We start from the raw sequence: 16,355 nt of genomic DNA on the forward strand, positions 1-16,355 counted from the left end.
GTTTAGAGAGAGTTTTTGGATGTTTTGAAGTTAAATGACTAAGTATGGATATGTCCCCTTTTTATAAAAAAACGTCCCAACACTTAGAAAAAAAATTGAGGCGGGTGAACAGTGTTTTCGGCTACTGGAAATTGGCATTTTCTGCCGGACAGGTTTTACGAAAATAGTCATAACTCCTTTATCGTAACTCGGAATGAGGTGAAACAAATTGCGTTGGAAAGCTAATTCACAGAGCTTTAATTTTTATAGTTTGAGCTCCTTCCAGTTCCTTGTGTGCTGAGAGATATGCCCCTTTAAAGTTGACCCTCAAAATCGCATTTTTTGCGAATTTCGAATTTTGATACGGTTGTTCTAAAATTCGGGTTAGACTCATTTCCCACTCAATTTGACCCCCTGAATAAGAATATGAAGTCGAATTTCTGAAATGATGCACGGATTTTGAGATATATGGAAATTACAATTTTAGGTGTTCTCGAAGCACATTTTCGGGCATTTTTGGGGTCGTTTCATTTTCGAGGGATGCAACCTTTTGCTGCAATTATGGGCTATTGAACACTTCTACCTACGGTCTGACGCGGTAGACATGTTTCTTGGTTATTGCAACAAGATTGATAATCATCCAAGAAGAATGGTAGCTTTCACCGCCCCTATAGGATTCGTAGACTGGCAGATATTTTTGATAGAGGTCGAGAGCTACCACATCCAATGGAAGCTCCATTGGTTGTCCACCCCTCATGCAATAGTAAGAGACGATGACTGATACTTCATTGAGCTTATTGTCTTAAAAGGGCGTTCAACCATACGCTCCTCTTCGAGTACTCCGCCAATTCGGACGAACTCAAGTAATACCACTCCGATCTGACATGGAGCAGTTTAAGTATGAATTTGGATTAGATAAACCACAAGTCCACAATATACTTCGAAGATGGGAGCTGGTGTTGACCATTCTTATGGGTGCACGGCAAGCCTTATGCACACGTGAGTATTACATATGGATACTAAAAGAGGTTAAAGATAGAAAATTAAGTGGGGAATGATACTATGGGCTCACTGATGAAAGGCATGCAACGTGTTGAAGATCGGGCATGAAGTCATTCCCTATACAAGAAGTCAATTGGCGCCAAGTTCTTGGAACCGATATCTTCAAGATTTCAGAATTTAGGATGACTTTCCCATTGTTACCCCCTTTCCCTTAGTTTATTTCAGTTTTTGTTTTTCAATTATGATGTATTGTTCAAATTTTATAATAAATAAAAATTTGTTTACTTTCTCTAATCTAAACTCCAAATTGGCAAATAAGGATTGAATTAACTATTGTGCATCACTTATGTGTCATCTTAGGACTACCTCTGGCTTAACAAGGCCCTTTGCATTTAGGGAGTTTATCTTACAACAATGTGTTTGCTATCTCAATTTATGCAACGCTCTAACTTGAGTTTCTTTTGCTTTTACTTTTGTTATTACCCTTCCTAATGCTTGATCTGTAGACCATGGTTTACCACACATGTCAAAGGGCGCTCTTTCTTCTCTTCCAACTGAGAATCGCAAAGTAAAGAGGAAAGTGACTAATGAGAAGGTTATGGGTAAGACTATTGAGAAGAAGCATCCTTTAGACGAGTTGGTCTCAAGCCTGGAACATAAAATAAAGAAGTTAGAAGAAGAGGTGTCGGATATGCGTGAATGGGCTAAGTTGTTAATCTTTGTCAATCCCGCCTTCGAGACAAACATGGATAAGTCTCCTGTCACAAGTCAAGCCACTCTCCAAGATAATCCTCCACTCACTCACCCTATTTCTCATCCTCCACCAACTTACTCTACTTCTCATCCTCAAAATCAACCAAGCTCCATTAATATGCCTCCAAAGAACACTCACTTTCCAAATTACCAATATCCTCCCCAACATCATGCTTATGTTTCTAGACCTCCACATCTCACTCCGCGCCTGCAGAATCCCATCATACAAGCTCCTCAATATGAGACTCCTCTACACCAAGTTCCTTGGTATCACGCGCCTCTCATACCATTTCAAATTCCTCCATATCAAATGACTCCATCCCAAAAGCCTCCTCTACCATATCAACAACCAGCATATCATATCCACAATGTCAAAACCCTCACTCAACCTCATATTCACAAAAACCTATTCAATGCTGAGAAGAAGCCTATCAAAATTTATGCTTCCTTAGCTGAACCCTTTGACCAACTCTATAAAAGGCTTAAAATGGCTGGATGTGTGACACTTATCCCTGCCAAGAATCTAGATACTCAATCCAAGGGGTATGACCCAAACGAGATTTGTGACTATCATTCAGGGATGAAGGGACATACTACTGCGACATGTCATGCTCTAAGAGTCAAGATTAAGCAACTTATTGAGGCAAAATACATATACTGGATAGACCTTGTGCCGAAGGAGCCCCAATAGTGAACATGTTGAAGTCATCTGAAGCACTTTTCAATAAAGTCTTATGCCATTTAAGCTTAAGTTTTCTACATTCACGATCCGTCAAGTTTTGACAAGGAAAGTACCCATGTTAGCATATGGGCAATAAAGTTTGGCCAGAATCTATCTTTTGGTTGTTATTTAATATGCTTTGTTTAATGTCTTGAATTATGCTCTTTGATATTGGAACTACGTCAGACATGATTCCCGTTTAAGAGGGGATACGTAGGCGCTCCTATTGGAGTTCGGTCTTATCATAATAAAAAATTCCATTTTCCTTTTTTGATTGTATAACTGGGGCAGAATTTTTGAGAAGGTCTCAAAAATTCCATCAGAAGGACATTTTCTTGCAAGTGGTGATATTGGAGCAGAATTTTTGCGGGGAACTAAAAAATTCCTTCAAAAGCATTTCTTCGCGCAAATCAGTAACTGGAGCAAAATTTTTGAAAGGGTCTCAAAAATTCATTCAAAAGAATATTTTCTTGCAAATCAAGACTGGGGCAGAATTTTTGAGAGGATCTAAAAAATTCACAGCAATTAAGCTACAATCTACAACAAAAATCAGAATAGCAGAAGTTCTACACTGGGGCAGAAAATTTTGAGGGGACCTCAAAATTTTTGACAACACTTCAAAGGACATTTCTAGCAGATGTCAAAGGAGCATACTGTGCCAAATCAGGGATACAGATCAACCTCCCCCTTTAACTATTTTTCTTTGAATGCAACTTCAACACCGCTTGAAGAATCAACGTACCGCTATATTGATCCCAACAAATCGCTAATCATTGGCACGTCCTTCTAATCAGACGGAAGGATCAAGCTACTTTATATCAATCCCGAACAATCGCCATTCAACGACAACCTCTCCTTACTATAAGACAGAGGGTTAAGCTACAATACTCTGAACTCAAAAGTCACCGACAAATGGCACTCGACCCTTCCAACAAGGCGAAGGTTCAAGATACTTTATGCCCTCAATCAACTATTATCCATGTGCCAAAAGATTGCATGTGCCCGAGATTGCATTGTGCCCGCATATTGCATGTGCTCCAATTACATTGTGCCCGAATATTGTATGTGCCCGATATTGCATTGTTCCCGAAGATTGCATGTACCCGAATTGCATTTGTGCCCGAAGATTGCATGTGCCAGAGGATTGCATTATTGCATGTGCTCGAAGATTGCATTGTGCCCGAAGATTGCATGTGCCCGAATTACATTTATGCCCGAAGATTGCATGTGCCCAAGGATTGCATTATTGCATGTGACCGAGATTGCATTGTGCTCAAAGACTGCACGTGCCTGAAGATTGCACGTGCCCGAATTGCATTGTCCCCTATGATTGCATGTGCTCGATATTGCATTTGGCAGAATTGTATTGTGCCCGAGACTGCATTGTGCTTGAGAATTGCATGTGCTCGAGGATTGCATATGCCCGAGATCGCATTGTGCCTGAATTGCATGTGCCCGAAGATTGTATGTGCCCGAAGATTGCATTGTGCCCGAGAATTGCATTATTGCATGTGCCCGAGATTGCATTGTGCCCGAGATTGCATTGTGCCTGAGAATTGCATGTGCCCGAATAAATTCAAATCAAGTCACGAGTACCAATAGATGCCCGAATTACAGATACTCTTTCTTTACTCATCACTTATGTTTCGAATGCGTCATGGTCTAACGACATCATTTTTCATGGCCTGCGGACATCATATCATGGCCTAAGGATTTAATTTCTATTTATCATTATCCAAATGTGTCATCATCTAAAGGCATCATATTTCATGGCCCGTAGACAATATTTTCTTGACATGAGGATACAATTTTTGAGTATCACGACCCTAGACATCATAGCCTAAGACGTCATTTTCATAGTCTTAAGGCAAACATCATGGTCGATATGAGAAATTGCATCATGTTTACATTTACCGTTTGATTTGCTCTAATCATATTACAAGCTACAGGTTTTCAGATACTGACATTTTGCAGATAAGACATTTTTTCACCTCTCGGCTACAATTATCGTGCTTACATCTATCGCAATAAAATCCCTCAATCTTTCCTACTTATATTATTGCTCCTCATATGATCCTTTGCTTAAGCTGGAAATCACTTTGTCATGCTCTTCTCGCTACTCTAATCAAGTCGATATCGTTCCCGTCTGAATATCTTGCCGTTTTTTCCAACTTTAGGAGCTTCGTTTGTTCCTATAACTAGAACTACACACGACCTGATTCTCGTAATACCAGATATATGTAGGAGACTTCATACCAAAGTCTTGGTCATACCCTTTTCCAACTCTATATCGTTTCAATTGATCCCATTGACATCTCTCATCGATCGAACAAAATTGGCTACTAAGTCAACGTTGGTTGCCCGACAATTCATCCTTCATTCTCAAGCAACCAAGTGGCAGCTATTGACACCCAATTTTGACTGACCTATAACCATTTCGGAAGTGCTATTCAATTAAATGCATATTTTTAAAACTTATTTCGAGTTCAAAATGTAAATTGATTTTGTCAAAAAATTATATATTTTAGTGTGCATATCTTTATAAAAAAATATTGTATTAAATTATTTTAGAATTTAGGTGTGTTTAATTATGTGAAATTATTTTAATAAGTGTAGTATTTTATTAATTGGATAGCACATCCTTAATTTTTCTTCCAAATCATTTAAAATTCAACCTATTCTATTCTAATTCCTTTCAATTCTAGCCACTTCAATTCAAATTCTCATTTCAATTATAACCATTTGTCTATTCCAATTCTAGCCTATCTAATTCAATCCCAAATCATCAAGTCTTTTAATCCTAACCGTTGATCTCGTTATATTGAATCCCGACCGTTCATCTTAAATTATTTCAACGGTTCATATTACTTTCTCATTTCTTTCCTATTTCAGTCTTAAAGACACCAGCCCAAAACCAAATCTAATGCTTTTCTTCCTCCTCTCTTCAAGAAGCAGCATTGCAGCCTCCATGGCTCCGCTCGGGCATGAGGCCGGGAACAACAACAGTTGACGAAGAGCCACCAGAGGCAATGCCACCCTCCCATCTCCGGCGCCCTCTCTCTCTCCCTTCGCGCTTTCTCCTCTCTTTTCCCCTTGCCCCTCTTTCTTCTTCTCCTCCTTTTTCAGGCGAGGGAAGCAGGAGTGTACGATGAGGACAGCAACTCCGACGCCTTCTCTCTTCTCTCATTTCGGCAAGGCAGCAAACTCCAGTCAGCAACAACAACAACGACATACAGCAACCTCACGAAACTCCGGCGGGGAGCATTAGCAAGGCCAGCCGCCACGCGCGCCAGTCAGCGAGAGCCAACAATAGCTCGAGAACTAGATCCGACTGGCGAACTTCCTTCTCATCTTCTCATTTCGCAGCGAGAACGCGAAGCCAGCAGCAATCGCAAGACCACCAGTAGCGCCGATGACGAGCAACCAACAACAACATCGATCTCCGGTGAAGATAAAGTTCAAACGGAACTATTTAGATCCGTCCGAGTACATTTCTTTTAAAATTATCATCTCATCTTTTAGCTATTTTATTCTTCTTTCTTAGTTGTAATATGATTTTGATTTTTCTGATGTATGCTTACTTTGTATGAAAATTAATAATCATAGTGAATCTTATTCTAAAATTAATATGAAAATCCTGTATTTGCCTATCAATCTGCCTGTTATTGCTTGGTTGTTTGTTAATGTTTATATATAATTCATTGATTTTAGTTTGTTCCGCTCCCTTAATCGATTCTGCTTCTCAGTCTAATTCAAATTAGAAGCAAACTTGTGTAAATCAATTAGAGCAGACATGGATTTACTAATTGATAAGCTTTGGAATCTGTATGTGATTGCATATGGTAATTGTTATGCGTATAATTGTATTTCCTTTAGTTGTTTGTTATATAACATTAATAGTTGAGATATAATAGCTTACTTACAGGTTAATTTAACTAATTAAATTCCTTGATTTTGAAAGTTGCATATGGTAAGTCTTAAATTAATAAATAAAAAGCCGGTATAAATTTTCAGTTCTAATTTGATATGTTAATAGTTGCTGTAAATTGATCCTTCCTTCCTTAATTATTGTCCTAAATAGATTCTTACTTGTTTATTTATGGTAATCTAGTATTAGGTGAATATTGACTTAGGAAATTATTGCTGGCCGTTGCTTATTGTTTACCGTTTAATTGATAATCCTTGTCTTATTTAGTTGCTCTTATATTTGGTTAAAAATAGATTAAAAAATAAATCTGATTTGGCTCTCCTTTAAAATAAGGTAAATATGTTAGTTGAAAAATTTACTCGCTTTTACTTATTGCCGTGCCCCTCTCTGCTACTATATAAAGAAGACACCTTTCACTATTCGAGGACAATTTTAACACTCCAATAATGAAAAACTCACTAACAAAGGTGTTCTCTCTTCATAAATAAGAACTTTTCAAACACTCAAGTGCTTTCTCTGCTGGGTTGTTGTTTTGAATTGATTGCTGCTAGTACTTCATTGCAGATAAAATATTCTGCCAATTGGTTAGGTGCTTTCCATTAGTTTAATTTTGGTTTCACATTATTTTAAAATGTTGTTGTATTGTTTGAAATAAACAAATAAAGGGAGGCATCCAAGTTAGTTCTCTTCACATCTTCTTTTATGTGATATATTATTTGTGGTTTGCTTAAATGATTGTGGGTTTACATGTATGTGAATAATATTTTATTATGCATATTTTGTTTTATCTGTATCTGGTGGTAGTGTTATTTTGTCTTAGCAGGATCTTGATCTAAAGGTTCAAGATTTAGAAGAGTCGCCAGGGGAGGGAAACACTAGCCGAGCCAAATTTACTTAATTTATGTTTTTGTATATTATTGTTTTGTAATGATTTGTAATGATTTGTATAAACTCCTAACTCTAACTCCATATATATGAAATAATTTGGGGGGATCGTCTAAGGGGTGGGGATTACGTGCTACTTGTTTATTTTATCACAATTTATTTAGAAAGCATGCCTATAGGATTGTGATTATTTGATGGTTTGTAACATCACTTTAGATCTAACTAAAACAAAATAAAATTACTGTTGCCATTAATCCCATATCTTGTTTAATTATTGTTCAAAGTTTATCACGTGTTTAAACTTTATTTTCCAGTTAGAATATAGTTAGTTGAATTGCATGACCACTTCTCAATTATAAAAATAAATAATGCGTGATTGCTCACTGTTTCACTTAATTCAACCAAAGTTCTTCTTATATAATAAATGAATAAATACATGAATATTGCCATAATTTGTTTTGCATCGGAATATTCTGCCTTTTTAGACACCATGCCTATAGGGTTTAAATAATTCTCTATGTATCATTTGGCTTAGAAGCATGCCTATAGGATTTAATTTCCGAGATACTGTGGAGTATAGAAATCATGCTTATAGGAGATCCAATATCTTCAATTTTTCAATCACTTAGAAATTTTGTTTATAGGTTTATTAATTTTCCGCATGTCACTCTAGAATTGTGAATACATTTTAGGATCTTAATCAACTAGCTAATTAATCTATATGTTGTAATTTTGATGGCAATAAGTAAATAACCTCCCAACATGTCAAAAGAAAATTTGAAACAAATCTGCCATGCTTGTTTTGCTGCCCACTGTTAAATAAATTTCCGCAATGCAATTATTTTTGCCATTTAAAATAATTTAACTAACTTTCCAGCTTGCTTGAATTGCTTAAAACTAATCTGCTAATTAAATCTGTTCGAAATAGTTATTCCTTGCATTGTAATTAATTGTTTTGCCACTTAAAATAAGCTATTATGTTTTGCTGCATTTGCTATCTGCTTGTCAGGATTAAATCTTGCTAATAAACTGATTAATTTCAGCATCCTAAACCGATTGCTTATAATAACTTTCTGAATTAATAATAAAATCTGCTACTGTTCTAACCTATTTCTGAATCTGTGAATATTTCTGCCACCTTTTAATAATTAATTAATAAATTATTCTTTGCATGTAATCATATTTCTACCTTCTAAAATCAATTAAATAACTATTTGCATGCTATAAATGTCTGTTAATAATTCTGCTTGTTCAACTCGTTACTGTCGTTATGCTGCTTGTTTGTATGTTCACACATCTAAGCATGAGACCTTTTCACAATTATGTGTGTTTGAAAGCATGTTTAATAAAATCTAGAGGCCAATTTGACACTCTATGTGCTAAGTGTTCGTCCAAGGTGTTTGACTTGGTGTCTAGGGGGGCCTAACTAGGAGCCTATATTTTATTTATCTAAAACCATCCCATCAGTAGTTCAATGCCTCTTGGACCTTAAGCGGGGACGATAGGCACCTCTTAGGACGAAATGCATGTGGAAGGTGGGGGTAGGGGTAGTTTAGGCCCTACAGAGATGATGACATTGCCTCGAGCCGTAAACGACAAACATTTGTTTTGTCTGTCCCTATATAGAAGCCAAGCGCTGATCTGTAAAGTTGTCATTTTTAGAGTCTCCCTTTCCTTTTCCCCTTTACTTGCTATAATTATTTTTATTTGGGGTAGTTTAATTAAATAAAAAATGACATTTGCTTATATATTTGTCTACTGTCTATCTTCTAGCTATTTGTTTTAAATTTTATTTGTGTTAATTGTTTAATATTAAGTCATCACCTAGTTCACATGCTTAAATAAAGAATAAATGAAGTTTCCTTAATTGTGGAATGTCATTTATCACTTAGTAAACATGTTTAAGTTAAAAAATAATCAAAATGACCTTAATTGTTTAATATTATTTATCACATAGCAAGCATGTTTAATACAATAATAATAAATGAAGTGACTTTAAATGCTACTTGTAACCCCCACATAAATTGCATGAGATACGATTGAGACTCACATTTATGGACCTCGAGGGATGTTTAACACTTTTCCCTCGCGGTAATTTGAACCCTTACCCGATCTCTGGTTCGTTGACCTTAGTTAGATTAGTTAGGTTAGATAGGGTCCCTAATGCACCTTAATTCGTTAGGTGGCGACTCTTCAATCAACCCAAAACCTAAAAGAGTTGTTAGGTCGTGCATCCGAAAGGAAAACCCATTTTTGTGAAAAAATGGGGGACGACAAATATTTGAGAGAAGTTTTGGGAATTCTTTTTGGATTTTGAGAGAATGACTTAATTGGGGGATTTTGGGGGTTAAAAATACTTATATAGGTGGTCTAGGTCTAGGCAAAATGACACCACTTCAATTTAATTAAAACCAGAAAAGACCCTTAAGTCCCTAAAATAATTTCCCTTACATGACCTACGAGACCATCACCTATAAACCGTGGATGGACCAGCAGTCCGTCCTGGTCAATCGTGGATCATGGTCAGAGACTTTTGGCCAATCCATGATTACCCCATCCACGAACCGTAGACCCACCCATGGGGCGTGGTCCTTGCTGTGGTTCACTGCCTCAAAACAGTGTCCAGGGTGCCCACTTATGGGGCTCACCCACGTGGCATGGGTCCAACCACGGGGTGTGGTTTGCCCACATGGGTGACACGTGCAAGTCCTGAAATTTTGTTAAGCTTTCCCTCTTTCAGGTAGAAGGTGTTACAAAGGTTCTAATAACACATCTGGAAGAACATAAAACCTCATAGCCACATATGGCGTCACAAAAGACAAGGTAGAACCGTAATCAAGTAATTCAAAAACGTCGAGGTGTAAAACTTTTAACATATCGGTGACCACATTCGGAAAAATCTCTTGTTCACCACGAGGCTGAAGTGCATAGAACCTATTTTGCTTAGGAACATTGGAACCCAAACCACTAGGAGTTGCTTTCTTGCCCTCTCTTTATTTAGCCGTAAGCATTGGGTAATCCCTCATTTTATGACCACTCTTACCACAATTGAAGCAACCATCTGTGCCGGCTAGACACTTTAATCTCAAATCACCCTTAAAACATTTGCATAGATTCCATAAGAAAATGCATAAGTCTATAATTTACCTCTTGAGGTTAAAAATCCACTTTTAATCGTCAATACTTAGAAAACATGTGTTAAATAAGGATTTCATCATAAATTCATGTAAAGCTTGCAATACATGCTTAATTTCATAAAACTCTTCCTTTAGGATCAAAATCCCACATCATATGAGTCATGTCTTGAAAACATGGGGATTGCATGGGTTCATGGGAAAATCATCATAAAATCATAATTCAATCATTTAAATCAATAATGAAAAGAACCCATGATAATTGAAGAAAACCCTAACTCAATTGGGGAATTCTACCTTTAGAAATAGAGGGATTTGGGAACTCCATGAATGGAAGGAATCCATGGATGAAAACTATCATACCTTGTGTCCAAATGCTAGCCTTTAATGGAGGAATTGAGACCTTGACTTAAAACCCTAGGTTGAATCCTTCTTCTTCTTCAAGTTTCTAGAGAGAGAAATATTTTGGAGAGTTCTTCTTTTATGAATTTAGAAGAATGAAGTGAATAGGCTAATTTGGGGGGTTGAAAATACATATATAGGGGTCTTAGTGAAGGGTAAAATGACGTAGTATAGGGACTAATTAATTACGAAAAGACCCAACTTCCCCTGGACTTAACTGCTGAACCCTAACCCACGACTCACCACCGACGGACCCTGGATTGACCAACGGTCTGTCCTGCACACTCGTCGTTAGTGGTCAGAGAGTTTTGGCCTGACCTATGGACCGTGGACCCACCAACGGTCTGTAGGTTTAGTCGTGGTCCATGGCCCGAACAACTTATTGGTGGCCTTTCCACGGATCCACCTCCGGTCCGTGGTTCAACCCACGGGCCGTGGCTGGCCTGAGTGGATGGCACCCTAAGTTCTGAAATATATGATAGTCTTCCCTCTTTTGAATATGGGGTGTTACATTGATTGAAAGATTGATTGAGTGATAGATTGATTGATTGATATATAGATAGATAGATACATTAGTTGATATATAGATATAGATAGATTGATAAATGTTATCATGTATATTTCATATATTTCTTCTTAACCTTTCATATTCTTTATTCAGAAAAGTTTTAATGTTTCAATTACTACTTTTCTATTCATTGTTAATGGTTAATACAAGAAAAAGTTGGGGAGTCTCAATTATTAAAACTACTGTTACTTTTAAGCTTTCTTGATTCTCTTAATTACTTGTAATTTTTTTTATTTCCTTTTTCCACTTGGTGCTCTCCAAAATAACAAACATGTGACTTAGTTTGTTCATAATTATTTAGTTGTTCTATTTTATAAAAAATAATGTATTTCGATTTTTTTTTGTTTTTAAATATAATTAAAAAAGTATTTAAAAACTTAATGAGATCTTTTTATGATTTACTAGATTTTTTTATGATTTTTATCGTCGTCAGGATGAGAAAGTTATAATGAGGTATATCAAAATATGAACTCATCATGTTGTTGAGTCTAAATATGACGACTTGAGTGACATGAATGGCAAGTGTCTTTGAATAAGACAAATCCTTAGCAAAATTAGGTGCTTGAGTCGATGATGACATTCAGAGTTTAGATGCTTGAAGTGTTGTTGAATTGACAACTGGAACATCAGATGATGGTCAAGAGAAGGCCAATGGATACGCTCCAGAAAATAATCCCTAGTACACGATTTTTTGTGTGTGTGCAACAGTTGACCTCTATTATCATTTTCATGAACTTGGGGCTGGTGTCATTGAAGAATATATATGTATTTAGTGAGACAAAGATTTTGGTTTTGTAAGATACAACAGTTATGTTGAAGCAACTCGAGCTATTCAGTTGGGAAATGCCCGAATCCTTTTTGGTAAACTCGTTAAGTGCTCGTGGGAAGCAACCCTACTCTAGCATGAAGCAACTCCAACTCTCTACCACCTCCTATTGTCGCACAACTCTTCAGTAGTTCAACCATGGATCTTGCAACATACGAGAATTGTCCTTCTTAGACAAAGCAAGCTGCCTCTAGTACGTTTGCAAGATCCTTGGCTGAAATACTAGGGAGTTATCTGATAATAGGAGGTGGTAGAGGTTGGAGATGTTTTCTAGTAGAGTAGGGTTTCTTCCCCAGAAGCACTTATTAGGTTTACCAAATTTTTTTTGAGCATTTCCCAACTGAATAGCTCGAGCTGCTTCAGCATAGCTATTGTATCTTACAAAATCAAAACCTTTGTCTCGCTGAATACAAACATATTCTTCAATGACACCAGCCCCAAATTCATGTAAATGAGGATGGAGGTCAACTGTTGCAAACACAAACAATGTGTATTGGGGATTATTTTTCTGGAGCGTCTTCATTGGCCTTCTCTTGACCAACATCTGATGTTGTGTTGTTAATTCAACAACACTTAGCATCTGAACTTTGGATGTTATCAATAGCTCCAATACCTAATTTGCTAAGGATTTTTCTGCTTCTAAGTCACTTGTCATTCAAGTCATCATGTTTAGACGCAACATCATGATGATTTCTTATTTTGACATACCTCATTATAGCTTTCTCATCTTGACGATGATGCAAAGTCCTTCCCCTTGTCACTGGAAAGTGGTCAATTGTTGACTTTGAATAATTTGGAGGATATCTCGAATTTTGCGAGGATAGACTTTGTAGATTGTCTACTACATGAATTTCCCTTAAGAGCATATCTATTGAATCATCATTACTCATGTTAGGTATACCACCACTAGATCAAGAATGAGTTTGTGAGTTACTCATTGTTCAATAACACTAATTTAAAGAACAAATTAAATAAAAACAACGCTGAGATTTTTTTTGAGTTCTTGTAAGGAATACAATCAGTAGAAATAGTGTATAATAAGTTTGACTGACATTGAAATATATATAAAGATGACCTACCATATATCATAGTTCCTTTGGAAAAATAATAAATGGCATTCCTAATTTATTTTGGAAAAATAATAAATTGCATTCCTAAATTATTTTGGAAAACAAATATATTGACAATATGAAATATATATAGATATGGACTACCATATTTCCTTGTTCATTGAGAAACTAATTAGTTGCATTCCTAGTTTGTGTTGGAATAAGATTTAATGACAATATTAAAGATACATAGAGATGACCTACCATATTTCAAATATTTCATTTGGAAACATAATAACTTTTATTCCAAATTTTCTTTGGAATCAGATTTATTGATATAGTTGTTATTTACTTACCTAAATGAGTTTAATCCTTATAATTAAACCTTTTTTTGGGAAAATAATCGCGGAAGGAAGTAAAATGAAATACAATAAAAGTTAATTACTTATATAAATTGTATTAGATCACTAGAAAATTAATCAGATTTGTTATAGAAATATGTGGTTCTTTTGTCACATGATAATGAAAGCAATGATGATTAGTGAATTAGTTTAATATAGAGTGTCAAGTTAGAACTAGTTTGAGCAAACTATTAAAAGAATTTAGGGGTCTATCTTACCCTCCCCCCCTCCCCCCCACAATCTTGCGACTTAAGTTGATATATTCCTCGTTAAAAAACTGATTCATATATACCCTTATTGTAACATAAATGCCCATGATTTACCCCTTTTGTCCAACAGGAGTGCAAAATTATTTTTTAAATTTATTTTGTTGATCATTTGTTTAAATAAACAATCCATATAAAAAGGGTTATATGTGATCCTTCTCACACGTGAAATTTTTACTTGTTTGATTCATCGACTAATTTTGGTTTATTATATTGATGATCAAATTTATTTTTCACTCATTTTCTTGTAAAATTTATCATCCATTCCCCAATATTTTTTATTTATACAAATAATAAATTACAATATAGCCGCAAAAAAATTAGTTTTAAATTATTATTTTTTACTTTATTCTCTTTTTTCATTCACACTTTTTATTTGTATTTCTCCTATTTTCACACCAAAGAATGAAAAAAATAAGAATAAGAAACTCAAATTATGATAACCAGATATATCTACAAGGGATATATTGAAAACTCAAATTCGTCTTTGAATCAAGGAAGTCAAAAAAAATTGTGTGTGAGAAGAATCAAATATCGCCTTGAAATTTACTAGAAAGATCATATATACCCCTACATGTTTTTTTTAAAAAAAATAAAACGTCAAAAAATTGAAATTCATTTTTTCACTTCTGTTAGATGAAAAGGGTAAATGTAAGGCACTTTTATAACAATAGGGGTATAGGTGAGTCACTTTTGTAGGGGTATAGGTGACTCACTTTTATAATGAGTATCTTAGCTCTAAAGTAAAAAGTTGAGGGGTATATCAGGCCATTTTCATGTTCTTAATGTTGGGCATGGTGTTTCCCCTAATTTTTCTTCGCGTAATTAAGTTTTTCTTTTTTTTAAATAAAAAATATAAAGTTTTGATATTTTGCTATATTTTGTGTTGTAGGAAAGGTTTATGACTATATAAATAGATGCTCATTTATTCTAACATGGCATCATCCACAATGTAGTCCTAAGAGCTTTAAGAGTTCTGTTTATATGGAGAACTTGTGAGACACTAACATTAGGTTATTACTTGTATGAATCTCTTTTATATGTCAAAAGAGACACAAATATTTAATGTGTTCAAGTTAATTGACCTAATACATAAGATGAGATGAGGTTAAAAATGAGTGTCTGTCTTGGAGTGTTCAGTTCTAGCCGCAACCTATTTGATGATAACGAGAAATTTTATCATAGTGTTATAATGTGTGGAGACATAGATTTAGTGGGGGAGATTTGGAGATGGAGTTTTAACTTGTTGCAAATTATAAGAAGAAGGTGGAGCAAATTTAAGTTGTCAGAAATCCTGGCCAAAGAGGAGTATTGTTGGGTGTTTGCTTCAGAACTTCTTATCACAATTGGATTTTTCTTTTCGTGGAAGGAAAACACTAAGTTTTAATATTTGACTAGTCTTGTCTCTTGTAGAAAAGTTTTATGTCTCTTCAATAGAAGTTCATTTCTTCTAACATGACAACATCCACACTGCAGTCCTAAGGGATTTGAGAGTTTTGTTCAGCAGAAGACTTTGTATGACACAAGGGTTACTGTATTACTTGTGTGAACCTCTTATTATTATGAATGAATTTTGTGAGGTTATTTCTCTCTATATTTTTTACTCTTTTGTATAGTAGATCGCTCATTTTCTCTTGTGCATTTTATTGATCGATGAAACCACGTCAAATGTTTGTGTCCCTTTTGGTATATTTCTCATTTATCTTCTTACACGTGGTCTTTCAAGATATTCTTTTGTAGCTTCCGCATGACACACAATTATTTCGGTCCTAACAGTTAAAAGTATTTGTATCAAATGAGTTTCAGAAAAAGCACTTTTAAATAACATAATTTATTGTGTTTGATACTCTCTATGTTTCAATTTTTTTGTCCTACTTTTCTTTTTATTATTTTAAAAGAAAGTATTTTTCCTTTTTGTTGAATCATTCATTCTATATTTTTACATGATATGTTTAAGATGACAGGATTAAAGGGTATTTTGGTACATTCGACACAATTTTAGTTTGAGGCCATGATAGCGCTCAAGTACACTCCTTATGATTCAAAGTGCAGTTAGTCGTCAATAAGTATAAACCCAACGATGAGTTGGGATCAATCCCATGAGGAATGGTATGGAAAAGAATTCAAATACAAAGTATGAAAGTGTTCTATCTTCTTGTAGAATGGAAATAAATAAAACACAACATAATGTAAATCAAAAAATTTCGATTATCAATATTAAGAGGATTTAGTAACCTATTCAATTAACACAAGTTTTGAACAAGTATAGAGGGGACCTTAGGAGTGTGTGTGCAATCAAATACTAATTTCGCTTAACGGGTAATGACTAATTGCTTTAGGTCGTTGAATATTAATGGGCAAGATGGATTGTAACTAAAACAACCATTTTTCAATCAGCTATTACATTTCAAGCAAGTTCTTTCGAACTTCAACAAGCTTGC

The sequence above is a fragment of the Solanum stenotomum genome, chromosome 4, assembly GCF_019186545.1.
Source record: "Solanum stenotomum isolate F172 chromosome 4, ASM1918654v1, whole genome shotgun sequence".
NCBI classification, from domain to species: Eukaryota; Viridiplantae; Streptophyta; class Magnoliopsida; order Solanales; family Solanaceae; genus Solanum; species Solanum stenotomum.